This window comes from Pelobates fuscus, chromosome 9 (genome assembly GCF_036172605.1).
Source record: "Pelobates fuscus isolate aPelFus1 chromosome 9, aPelFus1.pri, whole genome shotgun sequence".
In the NCBI taxonomy this organism is placed as follows: Eukaryota; Metazoa; Chordata; class Amphibia; order Anura; family Pelobatidae; genus Pelobates; species Pelobates fuscus.
The window spans coordinates 49,763,463-49,777,397 of record NC_086325.1 but is presented as its reverse complement, the minus strand read 5'-3'; the positions used below and the strand labels follow the sequence as shown (position 1 = coordinate 49,777,397).

The 13,935-nt window shown below is 39.3% G+C and overlaps 1 protein-coding gene across 2 annotated transcripts in view; it reads left to right on the top strand.

Annotated features, from left to right (window-relative positions):
* Positions 1-13,935, top strand: part of AMOT (angiomotin) — a 118,452-nt gene that overhangs the window by 53,762 nt on the left and 50,755 nt on the right. The gene's annotated exons all lie outside the window — the stretch shown is intronic.

Below are 13,935 nucleotides of genomic sequence, written 5' to 3'. Positions count from 1 at the left end.
CCGTGGGAAACAGTTCAAAGAGGACATAATGCTGCTTATACTGAGTCACATGTTCAACTGCAACTCCCATCAGAGGCTGGCTGAGAGTGATGGGAGTTTTAGTACAAATCATTTCCTAATTCTTTAACCTTTAGTGAGCTTTTGCCCTGTGAGTTACAATCAGGACTGTGATTGCTGTGCAGTAAGTCTGCTGTTCCATGATCTGCTTTGTATGTTCCTTGTACACAGTGTTCTGCATGTTCTGTAAAGATGCTCTGCATGTCTTCCTCCTTCCCCCCACACCTTTACATGGATGTTGTCCTACTGTGCCCTCCTGGGTGCCCAGTGCCATGGCAAAGTCACAAGGTTGTCATTGTATTGAGTGGGTCTGTAAAAAAATACAGCAAATTGTAACTTTTTTTTTGCTTCCTTTCCCCCATCTGACACGGGTCAGCAGTTTTCTTTGGTTATGTCACACAAAGCATTCCTGGAGTATCCATGTATTGTTTGGGATTCTTCATCTGCCAAAATGGTTGTTTGCAAAAAATTGGAACTCCCCAAACAGCCCATCTAGTCTTGTTGTATTGTATTACAGGGGGCACTGCATCATGTGCCCATATGGCATTTTTACATCATTGTTAAATGGCATGCTCTTTGAATGGTGCAAAGCTGCAATGAACCTTTGTACCTCCCGCTTATTCTCTAATCTGCATTATGTGGCTTTAAATAAGCTAATGGGATTTAAAAAGGAAAACAATAGCTAATTAATATATGTGTGTGTGTGTGTGTGTATATATATATATATATATATATATATATATATATATATATATATATATATATATATATATATATATGTGTATCCTTGACATGTTCCACAGCACACACAATGTACATGTACATTTTCTGGAAACAATAGAAAAATGTCAGAGTGCTAACACTTCTTTTCAACATTTTTTTTTAGTTTAATTATGATTAACTAGAATTTAGTTGTGTAAATACCGGTAGTCTGTTGTGGTAAACAGAGCATTTATACTTTTAGCCGCATGTCAAAAAATGTTAAAAGTCAAAGTGCTTGTAATTCTGCTAAAGTCATGTTTTTAATGTGTTCTTTGCAAATGCCATTATTTTGCCCCATTACTTTGTCATGCATTTTATATTCTTGGAAGGGGTTACAATTCTAACTATGTGAAAGTAGATTCCAGGGAAACATGTTCTGTAAGTGAGTCACTGTAGCGCTGTGTGTCTCCAGGATACCTAGCTGTTCAGAACACCTGTCTCACTCTCCCTGTGAAAGTCAGCCACCTGTCCCACCTCTGCTCCTGCCTCCTTCAACCTGTCTCTCCTGGACACCCTTTCAATGGAAGCGAGGAAGGGAGGAGCTTTCATTGGCAGGGAGGGTTCATACGTGGCTGGAGACCTGGGTGGGAGCTTGGGGTTCCTGTCTCCAGGAAACCACAGGACCAGTTTCCCTCCACACGATCTCCTCCCCCTTCTGCACAAGTACCTTGGGAGTTAGACACACAATTGCACTAGCAATAGTTTCTAGGCAACACACCGGCCTTTACTGGAGTAGACCGCAATCTATAATCTACCCCAAGAATGTTCGCTGTCTAAGCCACGCTTTCTTGGTCCATTAGACTGTCATCAGTTGTAGTTGGAACGAAAGGCTGGCTCACTGTGATAGAAGTGGCAATCTGACCGCTAAAAGCTTTCTAGTTGGACGACATTGGTTTAATTGGACTTTTGTAAAGTTGTTTTTGTTTATTCGTATCCAACCATTGTGTTGCACTGGTGTACACGGCAACGGTTTTATTCATGATTGCTGTCATTGTGAAGTGATATTTAGAGTGAGATCGCATCTATATTTTGTATTGTAGCTATAGGAAAACCTCTTTAATTTGGCTAGATTTTCAGATTTTTTTTTTGTTTGTTTTTGTTAATATGACTAACTACAATTTAGTTATGCCAATGGAGTCTATTGTGGTAAACAGAGCATAGCAGTTTAATTTTAGCTGCACGTTCACAATTACACTGGTCTTAAAGAAAATTCCTTCCCCTATGTCTTAAGGTTCTTCCGCAAATGCTTATTTCCAGTAATAAGGGATCATTAAGACACGCCATGTGGTAGGGACGAAATGCTCTAAAAATGTACATTATGCTGTAGAGGTTGGCATGACCAGATTGAACATAATTGCTCCATGAAATATCAATTCAGTTACTGGTATTTGAATATTATTATTATTTAAATAGCGCCACAAGTTCTGTAGCGCTGTACAATGGGATAGTCGATATTTGTTTGAAAAAGCAAAAAAAAGTTTGGTTCTGATGGATTGCAGAATAACTGACGACTCTAAGACCCCAGGACAGCCATTGAAGATTTTTGTTTGACACCAAGATGAAATTTTAGCACTTCGTGCCTGATTAGCAACATTTTGGCTAAATAAAATCTCTAACACAGCCAAGATTTTCTTTTTTTGGGTAAGGTTTTCAAATAGGTAATGAAACTACATGGTGTTTGAGGTTTGGAAAAACTTCTGTATGAGATGCAAGTCTGGCCTTGCAGTCAAAAATATTCATAGTCTATCTATACTTCAACTAATTTCGTTGCCTTACAGCATTGTGTCTTGGAACAAACAAAAATCCCATTTTCTTTCTCGTGTCAGTTTTTTAGGTTTCAAAGGGGTTAAGTATTCTAAAGCTAATGGAACCAAAAATAGTTATTGGGCTGTGGTTCAGCCCTGGTAGCTATTTTACAGAGTTGCAGTTTCATCTTTTCAATGGGTCGTTTATGACAGAGATACCAAGGAATGTGAGGTTATTGGGTTAGACGATTAAAGCCTATCAAATGTGAAAGAATCTTTTGCATCTTTTAGATTAAAAGGAATATTTAAGACATTCAGCCCAGGGCCACGATAGATGATTTCGCACTCTTTTTGACTGCTGAGTGTTGGGGATCGTTTTTTTTTTTTTGCCACAGTAAATGGTACATTTATACGGTTTTATATATTTGCTGTGCTGGTGGAGTTCCTATGGAAACACACGTGACATGAAGTCAAAATAACTTGATCTTTTACAGCAGGAATGACACAAACTGGCTTTGACCTAGCATTTCCAAAATCTGCTAAGGATAGCAAAGGCAAGGACAGTTAGACATGAATATTTTCAAATTCAGAACATGTGCAATTGCATTAGATGCTGCATCTGCAAGTAATGCAACAAACTAACTCTTGTGATCTGAAATAGAATTCTCCCAGAATCCTGCAAAGCTGGCAAAGGATTATGGGAGTTGCAAGGGAACAAGAGCTGTATAGCGTATGTTGGTTAAAACTTTGCCTAGTGTAGAAATCATGCACATTTACATGTTCAGAACAGTACAAGCAAATGCCTTCTTAAAACACATTAGCAATATAACTGGCCTGTATTATTTGTGAACTATGTTACAATTCCTAATTTGCATAATTAGAGTATTTTCTACAGGCGATCTGCAGCATGCTGTATTTTTGCATAGAGGCAGTTTTGCCTACTCACCTGCTGGGTGTTTTATTTGCATAATGCTGCAGATTTTACTACTAATTGGTTTGGCAGTGTGATGTCCCTACATGCCTTTTCTGCCTTAACTATGCTTGTTAAATAACAAAATATATGGATGTAGGTAGATAAATAATTAATGTATGTTTTCCTCCATTAACAAAGTTTGTCAACTTGCTATCTCTAAAATGCCACATTAGTAAGCAGTCTAAAATGATTTAATCTTTTGCATGCCTGGCTTAGTCAGAATAGCAAGCAAATGGTTGCAACACATTTGGAAAAAAAAATATATTTGTTTACCAACCTCCAAAATACTACACAATGGGATTATTCACTAAAATGAGAATTTACCAGAAGATCTCAATATTTAGGCCAGAATAATAATTTGGAAAAGTTCACCCACGCTGCTATTTTCTGGCTCTTCTATTTTTAAATGCTCTTATTGCTGACAATTCACAGTCTAGTGAATAACCTTTAAAGTTAGACAGTACACGACTCCAGTTAATCGCCATATGCTACAAGATTTACAGTTATTTACCAAAGTGAGAATTCAAATAAATCAAAGTGAATCTCAAATTTAAGGCCAGAATAGCCAAACTGAATGCCTATCTGACTTAGAGAATGTATCCACTTCAGCTGATGATCTTTAAATCTTAAAGGGACACAATAGGCACCCAGACCACTTCATCTCATTGAAGTGGTCTGGGTGCATTGACCCTGTTCCCTCAACATTCAGCGTCAGTAAAATCCCCATAGGAGGAGGTGGTGGAGCATTGACCCAGCGCAGAGGGAGATCGGTGCTGAAATGGGGTAAGTACAATAAGGGTTTTTTAACCCTTGCAGTGCGAGGGAGGGGGGGAGCAGAGGTAGCTATAGAATATAATACAGCTTAGTATATCTATTAATGACCGTTTTAGGGATGTGACCGTTTTAGGGATGTGTAAAATGCAATCTAGTATGCATCATGATGGTGCAAGACCTAGAACCTATATAAACAGTGGGAGAGAGCAGTTTCCTTTCACTATTTGAAATCGATTGAGTCCTAGTATGTATGTGAAAATAATGTTCAGAGCCCATTGTGCTGAATTTTCACTAAAGCTCACATTTTGCTAGCAAGTTTTATGGAAAGTGTTTATCGAAAAAAGCTAAAGTAAATTAAATAATGGTATAATTATGGATATATGGAAAGTTTTGTGTGTGTGTATTTGTATGTGTGTATGTTTGTACCTATTATTTAAATGGGAAAATGGTCACCTCATTTATAGAACTTAATGTTTGTTGCCATGGTGACTTGGCGATTGGCATTCGCCTGGCTGATGGCAGCTATATGCCAAGAGTGTGCTTATCGCTCCTGGAATGCAAGACATTGCGAAGGGGCTTGGATGTTGTGTGACATCACCTGATGCCATGCGCCTGCGGTAAAACAAAAAAGTGCAATTTCCTTGTTACCTTAGAGTGTGGCACGCTGTAAACTAGTGGAAAACACATGTATGTACAGAGACGATTAATTCTATTCGTGGTAAGCGGTGTGTGCGAGTGATATACTCGTAAACATATTCGGTAGGTACATGCACTTAATATATTTAGAACCGAGAAATGTAAATGTTTCTTCTTAGCTTTCCAGTTATTTAAAAGGCCAACCTAATTAGTAAAACATTATCTTTAAATTCAGTATTTAAACCCAGTCTTCCTTCTCTCTCTCTCTCTCTCTCGTGAGTGCTGGGTGTGATGTGGTTGTTTTTTTTTTGTTTTTTTCATTCGCAAACTGAGTCTCACAAAGCCTAACTTGCTGAACCACCAGCCATGTAGAGGATTCTGCTCTTGCTTATCCCGTGTTAGTCTGAGCACACACACACACAGATTCCTGCACGCTGACGGATTTCCTGCTAACTGGGAGTTTTTGCTGATCTTTCCTTGTGTGTCCCTGGCCACTGAGTGTGAAGTTTCCGTTTGTGAGGGCTCACTCCAGAGCTGAGAGCCATCCTGATCTCAGATACTGTAACCCCTCTGCTGCTGCAGGGCCCCTAAGACAAATTGAGATTAATGAGGCACAGCATGGATTAGGGGCCTCTCACAATGAAGATTAGGGGCAGAATAGGAGATCTCAGTGATGGTTTTTTTTTCTTTTTCTTTTTCTCCAAACACGGTGTGATTCTGCTTCACAGACTTTTGGCAATTAATGAGTTAATTGTTAGTAACTTTTTTTTTTCCGTTTGTGACATTTTTAACAGCAGAAGTTTATTGAAGATGCCTTTAGCTGATCATGTGCCCTCTGACTTTGAGGAAGTAGATTTCAATCATGAATGTTTAGAAAAATAGTCAATAGAAAGTATTTAAATTTCAACAGCCCAAAATACTATCAAATTACAGTAATTTACATAGCGCTAACATATTCCACAGTGTTGTACAGTAGATAAACCAAGAAAATGTAAGTCTGAAAAAACACGTTTGACATATGGGAACAGTAGATGAAGATTATTGCACTGTCCAAATTTTAATTTGGCCTCTGATTGTTCCTTAGCACTAACGCCATTGAAAATTCTCCGTCTGTACCGTGCAATAAACCCAAACAGATTACAGCATTCCTTCCCTGCATTCAAGGTTCACATAGTGCTCCCAAAATTCAGGCCCTATCCACTGCATTCATACGTTGCATGTGGCGTTCGCACAGAACCTTCACATACCGCCATCAACATTCCCATTCCTCAACCTTTAAAACTGCAGCGTCTCCAAAGTGGTTTCCCTTGGACCAGTGGGACAGATCTGATCGGTGACAGGAAATCGCGCCCGTGCTCATATGTCAGTGTTCCTGTGGTTTGCATGCAGTGGACACTCTCCAGATACAATCTCAATGACTGATCGGTTCACAGTTGAATCGATGTAGGCAGCCATCCATGCATATGTGATGGAAGTCTACCACACATATTAGGGTAAACTCACGCACAAACGAGATAAGTTTAACATTCCAACATAAGAAATATTAGCGTTGGTACTTAGTGCTAACAAACAAACACTCTTTATAAGTTCTACATTAACAGAAAATCAAATGTAATAAGCCTACAGGTTAATTGATGGTGCTTGATCATCAGGAGAATTTAAAAAAAAAAAAATCTTTAATACTGTACTGCTTCTCGTTGGAAAGTAATAACACTGTTGAGTTAAAATTACAAATGAACAACTGTCACACAGAATAAATATGTTTTACATTAATTCCTACTCCTCCCATTCTGATATGGACTTTGGTACAAGAAAAAAGACTGTAGTGGTTATATTTTAAATTGCATGCATGTACGCATTTACCTAGAACAATGAGTGTGATCCCTGTCTTGTTTATTCTTAAAGGTACACTGTATCTGCTTCATCACAATGAAGTGAATTTAGTGTGTGGAGTCCACTAGTGCCGTCCTTTCAATCAGCATTAAAACATATTTAATGTTTTTATGTTCTAATGCTAAATAAGAGTCCCCTGCAGCGCCCCCCCCCCCCCCGTGCTGCTTTGACAAATGAGGTTGTATCAGCCTGAGCAGCAAGAGGCAGCTGTGATTGGCTGAGAGTGTCAGCTGACTGCTTTTATCCTATCAGAGCTACCTTTGCTGGTATGAATTGGTAATGTTTCAAGTAAGTGTGTAATCTCTGCCTTTGCTACACCTCCAGTAGGGGCTGGGCTGTTGGTGGTCAGGGAGACTTATTTAATGTTAATCCGCTCGAAAATAGTTACACACTGAATGGAGGGACAGGGCCAGAAAACTGCAGGCAACATAACCAATTCAAAGAGATGAAATGGTTATAGTGCCTACAGTGCCCCTTTAAAAGAAAAGCCCTGCATGTGTGTGTAGGGCAATTCTTCTTTCATTGCATAAGCATCTACCAGGCAATACATTTATGTCTGAGCATTTTACCAGCCACACATTCAGATCTGAGCTGCCGCACTGTGTAGCAGTCATTGATTAACCACCCATGCAAAAAAAAACTATTTTGTGTCCGTTCCTGAAATATCCAACACTTGTGCAGATGCCGCCAAGACCAAAGGGACAAGGGCCCCATTTTGGGATTGTTCTATCACAGTGTAGGAAAGTTGGGAAGTATGCAAAAAATTCTTCCGACTGTGACAGATCCATTACGAAATGTTTTGGGGTATAATTTCACTTTATTTATCTCTGGTATGGGTCATTGAAATAGTCCCGTGTGAAATTCCAGAGTGAATAGGAATTTAAATAGGATTTGCCTATGAAATGTCTTCAAGAACAAGATAAAATCAATGTGGAGCAGATTGGTAACTTCTGTGTTATGTGATTCCCAGGTATGTTATCCTCTAGAGAAAACCTAATCAGAATGCCTAGTTAAATGCAACACAGATTATGGATTGTAGTCCACACTATCTGGAGTGCTGAAGGTTGCCGACACCCGCCATAGGTAACCTACAATACTTATAATAACCCTTTTTAAAATCAACATACTGCTTTTTTAAGTAAAAAAAATTGCCTACATTCCAGGAAACTGGCTCCCCTCCCCGTCTATGCTGCTCCCAACTCTGGGGATAATGTTACTAAACATTTCTGACTGTTTACAAACAACACATCCTGTATCCTTAACTGATGTCCTATCTGTGGTCCAGTGGGAGGAGGAAATTATGTCAGAGTGGCTACACTCCCCTACAAAATATCAAGGCGTTTCATGGTTAGAGGCGTAGGTGTGTGTGGGGCCGAAACAAACAAAAAACAGGCGAGATTTGCTATGTTTAACCCTTCGAGTACTGGCAGAGCCATCCTTTTGCTCAAAAGTCTGTTTTAAATATCTCTGGAATTCCAAAGTTGAAATGTTTGAATTTATTATTATTATTATTTTTTTTAATTTTTTTTTTTAAAGTACAATGAATTCCAAAAATACACACAACATTTCCTTGTGTTCGGAATGTTTTGTTAATTGAATTTATTATTTGCTGTTTTTGTTGTCATGGTGAAACTCTTTGCAAACAAACGGATTCCCCTCTTCTTGCTTTCTTCATATCCCCATCGACACGCTGATTGCTGTGCATGGGGACATGTGTTCTGTAACTGGGAGTCATGCAACCTCACATGATCCTCATTAATGCCAGGCCTATGTTACATCAGCAGTGTACAAAGTGCATGCCCCTTGTGGGGGATGCATACTTGTGGCCAAGGGTAGTTGTACATCTGCTGAGCACACTTCTTGCTGCAATTGCTGTGTGTGTATGTGTGTGTTTTCTTTTCACATTTTGCCAAAAATTTTTAGATTTTTCAGATCAAGTCTTTAAAGATGGCTTGAGCCCGGTTATGTAGACAGAATAGTGACAGAGTAGTGAGTGCATCTATGGCATGTTTTAACCCTAAAAAAAAAAAAATCAGCATTATTTGTTTGCCATCATCAATCACATCAACCGCTGGTCCCTAAAGAACCATTCCAGCATTGAATTCCCTGCTTATTACGCAATGACAGCACTATAAAGCATTGTTTGTGTTAAATAAGAGGGTCACTTATTGGAATAGGATCCTTAAAAACGTTACAATGGTATAGAGTAGACCAGTGGTTCCCAAAACTTTCTGGGTTCAAGGTGCCCTTGATATTTCAGTATTTTTCCAATGCACCCCAAGTCAAAATTTCTAGGTTGCATATCTGTACATCGTGTACATAGTGTAATGTACAGTGTTGGTGTTTGAAGGGGTGCTTGTATACATTTATTGTGTTTTAATACAGGGGTTTGTTTGTATGTAATGTTTGCGTTTGATTGCAGGGGTGTGTTTGAATGTAATGTTCACTTTTAAATCCAGATGCACATTTGTGTGAAGTATTTGTGTTTGAGTGAAGGGGTGTGTTTGTGTGTGTGTGTGTGTGTATGTGTATATATATATATATATATATATATATATATATATATATATATATATATATATATATATATATATATATATATATATATATAAAATATTTTTTTTTTTTTTGAATGCAGGGGTGTGTATATGTAATATTTAAGTTAGATTGCAGGAGTGTGCTTGTATGTTGTGCTGGTGTTTGACAGCTTGGATGTATGTACATACATACATATACAGATATTCATGCACATTAACACACAAATGTATATAAATACACTCACACATACACACACATTTATATAGACACGACACACATGCACCCTGACACACACAAACATTGATACATGCCCACACCATGACACAGATACACACACTGACATAAAAACACACACCCATCCGCTGGATTTCCTGTCCACTCCACTTTGTCGAACGCCATTGAGTGCGTCAACCCGTGCGTGCGTGATGACGTAGTGTCATGTGACATGCAACCCGAACCGTTGCCTAGTAACGGCAAACGCTGTAAACGTGAGGATCACGCACGCACGGGTTGACGCACTCAATGGCATTCGACAAGTGATTTATTTTTAATATCTCCAGCCACCCTGGAGACCTTATGTGCCAGGATGGTGGCTTGGAGTCCTGCTGCTGGTGGAAGTGAGGGGTCTGGAGCTCTTCGTGCTCCTCTCCCCTCCCGCTGCGGCTGCCTCCTCCCATGCTGTCTCCCTGCAGGATGCCTGAGCATCCTGTCATTTCCTCCCAGCCGGCCGACATTACAGGGGTCCGGTTGCGGTCTTAAAGGACAGCAGCACCTGACCGCCCCCCCTTCAGCAGTAATGTTTCCTTGGTGCTATAATCCTAGCACCAGGGAAACATTCTGCGGCACCCTTGAGTGCACCTTGCGGCTCCACAGGGCGCCGCGGCAAAAAGTTTGGGAACCGCTGAAGTAGACCATTATCAGTCCTTGTTAAATACATTATCTGGATTATTGCCTAATTTTATATTTGCAGGGATGGACAGGGAACTGTGCAAAATCTGTGGCAGGAACACTGTTAATGTATTAAAAAAACAGCAGAAATTGAGACACTAATTCACGGATTCACTCACTGCAAGTATAGGTAATGTGTTTATCTTTGTTTCCTGATGTTGATGTGACATTATTGAGATCAAGGAAGTGACTTGAAAGAAGGGGTGTGAAAATGGAAGCAACAATGTGATCACTAAATGTAAAAAGGAATTCAGAAAATAAAATTAAAAAAAATATAAAGTTTTTATATTGTAATGGGGGAATTACACTTCCCCTCCTTTAACTTTCTACTAAGCATTAGATTTTTTTTTTTTTTTTTAATTCATATGACGAAGGAATTTATTTATTTTTACAGCATAATTAAAAAGATTAAATCTGAAATGTATTTCATAAAATGAAATACTGTGTTCTTTCCTGCAGCACTCAGTTAAACAGCCAACACACGCGCTGATACTGTCAACATGCGCCTTAAGGCAATCTGTGAAGATGGGCTTTTGGCAGGTGGGGTAATTTCACTGCACCTACAGCAAAAAGTGCTTATTTTAACATTAACGTGATTGGAAGACGATATATAGCTAACGCCATCTCTAATAGTGATTTCACGTAAAACCAACGTGTACTAAATGGAGAATTTACTTACATTAAAATGAGAGAAATCTCAATGTATCCGTCCTGGTAAAATATTTTATAAATAAATAAATTGTGAAGATTTTGTTTGGGAACTCCATAATTGCTGAACTGGAAAAATAGTTGAAGAATCCTTCCAATTCACGTATATTGTGTTGTAAAATAAACAATCGATGTATGTTCTCCTCTCCGTAATTTTTAGTTTAGTGAGTAACATTTTTAGTAGCAGGCAGTTTTAATAGAACAGAAAAAGGAACAGCAACGTTTTGGCTGGCCAAGAGGTCTTTGTCAAGCACCTGGAGAATTTCTTGTGTTGCCTTATCGTTGTGGGATTGCTGGTCCTGCTCCAGAGCACCCGGTGGCTGCTAAGATTGAGTGTGGCTCCTATTGTCATTTAAGTAAATTTTTTAGTGTCTCTCAGCTGCGATAAGCCTTCCCTTGTCTGATTTATATTGAAGCAGCAAAGGAAATAAAGTTTATATCGCACATGTGCGTTAGTACATTTCTTCCGCGCTAGAATGCGTTTAAAGATGCAATGAATGACATGGCTACAAAATACAGACCATATTTGTGTAAATGGACCAGTCAAAAAAAAATAAAAAATGAAACCAAGTCTGTACACCTTTAACCCCTTAAGGACCAAACTTCTGGAATAAAAGGGAATCATGACATGTCACACATGTCATGTGTCCTTAAGGGGTTAAGAAGAAAGGGGTGGGTAGGACCAGCATAAAACAAAATCTAAGAGGACACTGGACGCGTTTCGCATCTAGCACAGACGCTTTATCAACCTGCTGAATCTTCAGGTTCATTGTGATTGAGCTCGGTCTAAATAAGAGCGTTTCTAAGAAATCACATAACCACACTATGTCTAATTGGAAGGGTCAGAAGGGAGACTATGTGTTAATTCCGAACATCATCTAATAGGGCAGATACAAGGAATGCATTGTACATCTCTTTGATAATACAAATGAATACATGTCAGTTGGATTTTTATAAATGTTTTTTGTTTGGACATTCTCTGACGCTGTTTGGGGCCAAATGCCACATAATACTTGTTTGCTTTTATCATTTTGTTCCTTGCTGTGGATAGATTTACAGTGTATAAAGACCATAAGGAACAGTTGGAAATGTAATATATTCATGTGACAACCTAGAGAATGTGACATTTTCAGTTTCCACGGAAACACCGTCCTAATATAGTATCACAGGAATACGTTTCTGTACTATATTTGGGGCCCATTGTAGCTGTGTTTTTTTTTACCTCCCTGCAATATCTGTGATTTTGATGTAGCCTCACATCCCAGGGGCACACAGTTACTCTTAGCCAGGCCATGTGGAAGGAGACATACATGCTCTCGCCTTGCATTCAATTGCGAGAAAGCTTTTAAATTCTATCTACCGTGGACTCCATCTTCCATGACTTTCTCTTGTTGAAATAAAGCAAATTTTCTGCAGCACCTGGTTAACAGTAAAACGTATCCATGTCACCTTTGCTATGTTTCATAAATAGTACGTTCGTGAATACAAATAAAGATATTTTATGAAATAATATTGACTTCACAAATCTTGTTTCACAGTTCTAATATTTGATTCAAAGATATCCGCACTTAATGTTGTATTTCCCCCAGGCAGAAGAGCCAATAGTTCCTGCTTGCTTAGATACTCTACATGCCTGTGTTTTTGGACCGAGGCACACTTCAGTTAGAATCGCATTTAAAAAGCACACCTGCTTAGTTTTTTTTTTTCTTTTAACTTCATTACCAGCTCAGAAATATAACATCTAGATTAGAAGCTTACTAAAAGGACATCTATACTTTTAGCCACATTGCCTTACTAGTTTAATTAGAAGGGCAATGTAGTCACCTGAACCACTACAGCTTAATGTAGTGGTTCTGGTGTCTATAGCCTGTGCCTGCAGGCTGAGCAATGTAAATGCTGCCTTTTCAGGGAAAGGGCAGTGTTTATACAGCTGCCTAGTAACACCTATAGTGGCAGTCATTCAGACAGCCACTAGAGGTGCTTTCTAGTCCACTTCACCTACGTTCAGCATCTCAACACTCTGCATGCAGACGCTGAACGCTCCCCTTGCAGAGGCATTGATTCATTGCATCTCTATGAGGTGATGCTGATTGGCACAGCACTGCATTTTGCCACGCTTGCGCAATAGCCTCCCAATGCTTTCTTAAGGGAAAGCATTGGAATGGCTGAGATCATCAAGATTGATAGCAGCCATGGAGGCACGGCCAGTTGTGCCAAGACCACTTTAAGGGTGGCAGGGGACCCTAATAGTTCAAAACTATAGAGTCAGGAATACATGTTTGTATTCCTAATACTATAGTGTTCCTTTAATTACCAGATGGGAAGCCCAATTTTAATGCAGATACTTATTTAAAAAAAAAAAAATTTCAAAGCGGCTATGTAAATCTTATTTTTATAATTCTTTATTTTTGAGTGCATGAGGATTACAACATAGCTTACTCTGCCACGACAGCGGTCATAAGCTTGAACAAGTCACATTGTGATTTAGTGGTGGCATATAGACATTGCACATTTTTATATTAGATTAACAGACAATAACAATAATAAAAAAAAACTGTCGACTTTTGGCATTTGTTTGTCGAGACTAGCGTCGTGGAGCTGACGTTGGGATAAGGTGACAGCTTGGTGCCATACGTGGGGGTAATTGTGGGGGGCCCAAAAGATTCACGGTCGGGTATTCGGCTAGCGAAGCTTAGTCGGGCCAGGTACTTCACACTTTCGGTTAACCTGTCTGGTTGTCGTGGGAGGTGGTCTAACTGAACACACTGATATTTACAATATGTTGAGGTTGGGTCGTGCGTATGTGGTGAGCGTCAGGTCAGTCAGTGCTCATTTGGTGTATGCGTGAGTGGGCATGGTGTGCGTCGTTGTTCCTCGTGTGTCGCCCCGTGGGCCACTAGA